This window comes from Mytilus edulis, unplaced genomic scaffold, assembly GCF_963676685.1.
Source record: "Mytilus edulis unplaced genomic scaffold, xbMytEdul2.2 SCAFFOLD_669, whole genome shotgun sequence".
In the NCBI taxonomy this organism is placed as follows: Eukaryota; Metazoa; Mollusca; class Bivalvia; order Mytilida; family Mytilidae; genus Mytilus; species Mytilus edulis.
The window spans coordinates 24,908-33,106 of record NW_027268222.1 but is presented as its reverse complement, the minus strand read 5'-3'; positions in this window follow the sequence as shown (position 1 = coordinate 33,106).

The following is an 8,199-nucleotide window of genomic DNA, read 5'->3' as shown; positions in this document are numbered from 1 at the left end:
AATCAGTCTAAGGCCACTAATGGGTCTTCAACACAGCGTAAAAATGGCGCACCTGGAGGCGGTCTTTATATTTTTCATTGGTCAAATTACATGCAACTGGTTGCTAAATATAAAACAATGTTGCAAATAAATCTGACATCATCACCAAATGCTTCCAAAGTAAAAAAAAACAATACTTGACAATTATAAAGACTAACAATAAGCAGGCTTATAAAAAAGAAGATGTGGTATGATTGCCAATGAGACAACTATCCACAAAAGACCAAAATGACACAAACATTAATAATTATAGGTCACCGTACGGCCTTCAACAATGAGCAAAGCCCATACCGCATATAGTCAGCTATAAAAGGCCCCGATAAGACAATGTAAAACAATTCAAGAGAGAAAACTAACGGCCTCATTTATGTAAAAAAATGAATTAGACTGGTGCATGAACATGGTGCAGAGTTTAATCTTGCAGATTTAAACCTTTCGTGTAAGAGAGTCGAAAGATACAAAGGGCTATTGAAAGTCGAAAACAAACTGACAATGTTTTGGCTAAAAACGATAAAACGACAAAATGATAAACAACAGTTGCGGTACACAGAACAAACCGTTACATGTATTATGAAATTAGAAAACTAAGGGCTGAGCAATACAAACTCATCAAAAAACCAATAACTCAAAATTAAGGAATTTTAGAAGAAAAAAAATACAAACATAATCACAAACATCAAAAAGTGCTAGCATTTACTGGGAGTAAGCTTAAAACGTACTCAAATACGGTATACTCAACCAATGTTATGAAAATATACAATACAATAATCAGAGGTGAAATAACGAGGTACTTTTAAAAGATTTTCCCTCAAATCAAGACAATCAGTAAATTTATTTGGAAACGCTATTAGTTTTAAATGAACAGATTTATACTATATAGAGAATATAGTGTAGAAAGGCTAACATAGTATCATAGACATATCGCAATTTATTTATTTCGGGACTAAATAGTAATAAGCTATTAACATTAACCTTAACAAATATATTATCTATACAAAAAAAATATCTTAATAAAAAACATCTTGAAGAAACATTTTCATCGTGAAAATAAGAAATCAGATTATAAAATCGTTATGTTTTTAAAAATATTTATTATACCTTTCCATCGTTTTGTCTTATTTGCTACTTGCTGTAACTATATGACAATACAACAACTTCCTGAGATCTCCTACGCTAACATTTTTTTTTAATTTTTTTATTAGATATCTTATGAAATTAAATACAACAGGAACAGTTCTATAAATTTGTTTCCCTTATCAGGACGGTTGCAGTAATGTTTAACAAAAGTTTACACAGCAGGACCGCCCATGCCGTCTTTTTTTTTTGTATGAATTGTTTTATCTGCACATACTTTTATTAGAAACACTATCATGGCTTTAACTTGATGGCATTAGTCTTTTATTTCAATATTATTAAAGATGACGCCACCAAATTCGTTCTTTATTCAAACCAAATGAATGCTCATAAAACCCAAAAGGTGTGAAACTTAGTAAGCATATGATTGGTTAACTTAAAATGATGTTATGGTTATTTTTTTATATGGAATGAAATGTTATGTGAAATTTTTTCTACAGTATTCGACAGAACAAGCTATACTCAAGCCATGTATTTCTTTACTTGAGACAAAGATAAATTCTGAACAACTTTTTGACAGGTGCAAATTTAACAAAGACTAATAGCGGAAATCATTGTTGGAATTACTCCTAGATACAAAGAAAAAAGTTATTTTGAATAGTGTCTGAGGAAATTATCTTGTCCCTTCTTCTATGATTGGTATTTTGATTAAATAAATTTGAGTAATAATTCGTTTGTGTGTTCCCAATTGCCAGATAAAGAACTTGCGGAACATTTGCAATGTCCAACATTGTAGTGCTAAGAGAGGAAAAAGTTGATTTGAAAGTCTCTTTGAAACCTTTGATAATCAAAACCGTAACAGCTAACCTAGTTGATTTCGGGTTCCCGTGTGATGTTCGGTGGTTTGAGTTGTTTAAAATATACAGCCTGCATGAGTTATATGAAGACGTGTACAAAGTAAATTATTTTATGTTAATGTTCATTATTTCATATCGGTTGAGAATAAGCTTATTTTATTGGATAAAAAGGGGTCACATGACATTCATTATTCTTCGGTAATAAACCCCCTCGGTCATACACAGAACAAAACGGTTCAGAAAATCGGTCGTTTTTGGATTTTTACATGATAATGACCGTTGGGGCGTGGTTTCAGTCTGATAATGACCGTTGGGCGTGGTTTCTCTGTTAATGTCCAATGGTTTCTCTATTTGGAGAGATTGTTTCTTTAAAACTCATTTTCCGGTTTTCAATATTACATTTAAGTTGTTGAATTGTATACCGTATGTTTTGGTAAATCATAAAATTATAGAGAACTTAATGATTTTTAAGTATTCGTATACTGAAAAGTTGCTCGAAAATGAATAGCAGACCGTATTACTACGACTGATCTTCACTCTTTGCCATGCATAGAAATCGTACAATTACTCGAGTTTGCTTTGGACATTTTGAATTTATTAGAATTTTCATAAACATGGTTCCTCAATGAAATAAACAGAATAGTTCTCGAATAACTGGTCACTATCGTGATATATGGACTGCCCGTAGGACAGTGGTATTGACTGTGACAGCGATAATGACCTTGACTTCGGCCCACTTGAGTCATTGACCAGTTATTCAAGAACTATAATGTAATTATTCTTATAATACAAATTCGGTTGCATATTATTTGCTTACCCTTCCGGAGCATCTGAGAACACCATCAGTGTTTGGGGGTGTCCATGTTACTCAATCTTTAGTTTTCTATGTTGTGGGTTTTTTTTGCTGTAGTTTTTCTGTTTGTCCTTTTCTTTTTTAGCTATGGCGTTGTCAGTTTATTTTCGACTCTAGATTTTAAATGTCTCTACGTGAAAATACAAGTTTAATAACATTAACGGTACCTTTTTTTTCCTGCAACAGATTTGCATTGGATATAATTGTATCTTCAGTGATGCTTTAACTGTACTAATGTACTGGATTTCTCTTATTTTTAGATGAAAGTTATTTCCCCGCTACAATTTAATAAGTTTCAGATGAGGATAAATACCAAATAACGACAAATGTTTCAACTAAAAGTACAGAGAACCAGATTAGTTTTTGTCGAGGAAGAAATGATAAGAAATTGTTATAAAGGAGGGTTACCTTAATGACAAACCAGCCGATAAGTACCTGACAAAGATTTGGTTTTAAATTTGTATGGTGGGGTTTTATTCAGAAAATTTCCATGTGACCATTCAAACCTGTTTTGGTTGTTTTATTATTTTGCAACCAATGCATACGGCATTGAAGTTATGATACAAAATACCTGACGTCGGGAAAATGATACCCAGAAGCCGAAGACTGCAAAATTACACATAATTATACGTGTTTTCATTTTTAAGGAGAGACAAATATTTAAGCACAGACCTGTGGAAAGATAGTTTTAAACTGTGTTCTTGTTATCTTTATTTTTTTTGTGTGCATAAATAATCAGGTTCAAGGAAATATAGGTTCTTATAACAGTACATGTTTTAACAGCAATATTTTTTTTAAATCGTCCGTCGCTGACTTTATTACATATTTGTTTTTGTCTTACTGAAAAAAAAATTGCTGACATGTGTATTTTTTAAGGTACACGTTTAACATTGCTGTCTAATACTTTTTTATAATATAATTCAACATTCTACAGTCCAGTGTGTCTATATACAGCTATGAATCGCGTGTTTTTTTAGGTGTTTTTTTTACTTTGGACCACCTCTTTACAGCCACAATTTAATCTCATAGGGCATGACACTTTTGTTGACGGTATCGAGTGGTAATCGCGATAAACCTCAGTCAATATGTATAACTGCAGTATGTCGTTTATTGTCGTCGTCTTCTAAGCTGCAATCCACTTTTTTTTTTTATATCCATCATGGGATACGCGGCGAAATGTTTCGACATTGGGTAAAGTTCTTCTCTGAAAACCGTTATTTTGAAATGTAAGACAACAATCACCTATCATAATTTAATAATTCATGTAGCACATGCTGACTAAAATCAACTGCTAATAAGAAATTTAAAATGCATATTATAGATCATGAAGTTCCGGTATATTGTACTGTACTACAATTAGTGTATAAGTTAATTCAATGGACAACTTGTATTATAAATCGGTAATGGAATATACTGTAATAACTGCATAACTGCTATTGTTTACATTCATTCAACCGAGCAATTTTTAATTTCACGGCGAGATAGCTTTATCAATTAGTTTCATATCACAATGATAAAACGTGCAAAAATTATTCCATTTAAATGAAGAAAAAAATCTTTGACAGCATGTGTACTCAGAAAATGATGTCAATTAATTTTTTTTAGTTTAGTATAACTGGTTATTGAGCTGGTTGCACTGATGAAGATATTAGAAATTTTATTTGAAAAGAAAACTGTTTTGCTAGTTTTTTTTTCAAGGTTCGTTTTGGCGCCACTGACTTATAAAGACGAATCTTTTGTATGGCATTCTAAATGATAAATCTGCCTTAATAGTGCTATCTTTTACGACCTCTTGTTCGATTCTACTGCTGCATGATGGGCATTTCCTCAAATAGTATCACCAGTCCAGTACCAGTGCTGCTGTGCTGAAATTAAATTGCATTGATGCAGCCATGTAATGTAAAGCATTCAAAACGCATTGTTCTCCCGTATCATGAATGGCCTCAACCCTTAGTTTTCAATAATCTTCAACTTCATTTTTGATTTTAACGTTTAAAAATGCTTTCGCGACGTCTTTATAATTTCATTACCATTTTTTTCTTTAACAGCTCGATAGGTTTCACATGACGATCTACTTGTCCTTTAAGAGCAGCTTTTGTTGGGATTCCTGATGCTAAGATTTTAGTTTAGTTTTCTATCGAGTGTTTTGTAGACTGCGCAGATAAAATTCCGCTTCTGTGAATGAAATTCTTATACACTGTACTGGTTTTAAAGGCAGCATAACTTCCAATTTACTGGACAAAAAGTGGTTGATCTCTCAGTGTCAGTGATCTGATTATTATGATTTCTGCATAGTGTTTTTTAGCGGTCTTCTAACCATTGTAAGATGCATGTATGTTGGTTGTCGGTTTTTTTTTTTTTTGCTCAATGGTACTGTCAATTTTTGTTTCACTTATGCCTTTTGATTGTTCGGTGTCTTCTGTATTTTTGTGATCACCCCACCCCTACCACAAAAAAACCCTACATGTACACATTGTAGACGAAACGCGCGTCTGGCGTATTAAATATAACAAAATCTCAGGGATATTGCTTTTCAGCAATCTTCATGCATCTATGATATAATAGTAAAATGTTGAGTAAAACATCATAATATGTTATAAAAACCTTACAGCTCAATTTCGAATCTACCACACAGAGAGTTTTACTAAGGATTGAAGGATTTTAGAAAACAATTTCAATGAGAATTAACCCTGCCCTGCCTCTTTCATAATTGAATGTTCCCATTTTAAAATTTACAGTCATTTTACCCATTCTCGTGCACAAAAGCAAGACAGTAATTTAAACAAGAATACTTAAAAAATGTTTGTGGGAACAGACTGTCGTTTTTGTCATTTCAAAATACGCCACGTAGGCACATATTTATCAAACACGTTTACCCAGCAATTTAACTTTATTTATGTTTGCCAAACAAAGCAAAATGTCAATAAAAGTGAGTTTCAAAACAAACGATACATAATTTAAGCTTAATTGTTATCAGATGTCATGGTTTGTTCAATCGACAAGATATTTTAAATAACAACGTATCAATATATATAATTTTCATTTATTTTAGCTGAACGGAAAAGAAACCAGTTAACCGTTGTTTAGATTATAATCAAAACCCTAATGGTGCAAGTACCATTTATTCATAAAAATCCGGTGTTTAAACTCTTATCTTTTATTTCTAGCACTGCCTATAAGTCTTAGTGTTAATTTTTGTCAAATCAATTTTTTTATTTCCTAATCGCAGGGCCATTTCGGACATTACACAATTTAACACCATCATTCACACTTTATCATAATGCTACCAATCTTCCTCACTCCATTCGCCATTCGCTCAGATTATATACATTTAAATCTTAACTGGACGTTCTGACTTCAGTAAGTAACTAATTATATTACTTTAAACCAAGTCGTCTAAGCAGTAGATAGGGTGAACCATTTTGGCACACTCAGCAATGATGATAGAAGTTTTTAACGTCCTTGACTGGCTATACAGCCCTGGCACGGTCGGTAAACTCAGTTATCGATATTCAATCGGTTATATGTGCCAGATAATAGTATACTGTAACGAATACATTTAACCTTTAGGGATGTTAAATTCAAATAAGCATGACACGAGAAAACTGAGCCCAATTCATTAAAAAAAATCTTTTTATGACAAACAAATTAATAAACAAGTGGGTTCACTAATTGTGTTTGACACGGTTTGCTGGGATGTTCGAATTCAATACGCGCATATAATGTAAATTCGCATTTACGCGATATTTTGAGATATCGTTTTTGAATCTTTTTTTTAAATGTTCTGACATTTGTTATCTGTTTTTAAGACATTTAAAATTGAATTTCGTGTACTAGTATTAATAATTCAAAATACACAATATTTTGGTCATCATTTCGCATCTGTCAGTTGCTTAAATTTGATGCAGGTATATTTTAATCATTCTACAAATATAAATACTTTATTTACGTGATGAAATACCTCTTTATTTCACCAACCTTGCCCGAAGAGTCAATGATATTTTCTCATCTCTTGGCGTCCGTCGTCCGCCGTCGTAAACTTTTTTTTAAAGAACCACTGAATTTAATAAAACCAAACATTGCATGATTATTCCGTATGGTGTGCTGACCATGTGTTGTATCTTTGTATGCATTCATTCATCCAAGATGGCCACCAGCGTGGACTTCGTTTAACATAGGACCCTATGAGCAATACATACACATGTTTTGTTTTAGAGAACCACTGAATGGAATGAGGCCAAACATGGCATGAATGATCTGTATGAGATGCTGACCAAGTGTTGTTACTTTCTTATAAATCCATCAATCAAGATGACCACCAGAGAGGGACTTAGTTTAACATTTGATACTATGGGAAATACATACAAATGTCTTCTTTAAGAGAATAACTGAATTGAATGAAGTAAAAAATGACATGAATGTTCCTAATGAGGTAGTGACCAAGTGTTATTACTTTGTAGCAAATCCATCTACCAAGATGGCTTACAACGGGGGTTTAAGAGAGCGATTGGTTTAATATGACTTCACTCAACTTAAAGATGCAAATTTGCACAGATGAAACTTTGCTATTTAGTACCACTTTTATATTCGTATAAGTGGATCTTAAATGGAGTTGCAATTTTTGTATGATACCTTCCGTTTTATTGCAAATACAAACTTACAATTGATGGAACTCATACTTGAAGCAGCTTTCCATTTAAAGAAGAGACAAAAGATACCAAAGGACATTGAAAACTCACATTTCGAAGAACAACTGACAATGCCAAGTCAAATAAAAAAAAAGCAACGAAATCTTCAGACGAACAAATCCACAAAACACATAGAAACTAAGAGGAACTCCATAAAAAATTCGGGGTTAACCCTGGTACTCCGGAAATGTAAGCAGTTCCTGCTCCAAATATGACATTCATCATGATCTCATGCAAGTTAAAATCTGGTGATAAGTCTCATATTCCACAACGTATGTCAAACTTTCAAATTCCCCATTCAAGAATTTTGCAACAAATTTTGATAAAGAGTTCAATTTATAGACGAAATCTTTAAAGGAGTGTTCCAACGAAAACTATAAAAGCCAATCCAAAATGTAATTTGCAAAATTATTGTTTGTTTTGAAATTTCTCAGCAATAACTATTTATACATCCTTGTATAGGAATAATATAACATAATGATTTCTTTAAAATTTAAATATTTTGAAAAAAAAATAAACTGGAGGAATTTTAACACGCCTTAAACAACACTAAGGAAAAGTGAATTAAACGAGAAAATTCCTGTTCGTACAGATCAACTGTATTGTAAAACTTTTCCCATTGTTTATGAAATTTACTTTAACAGGAAAATCAATCCGAACAGCAATGGCAGTACCACGGTTGCTTAGT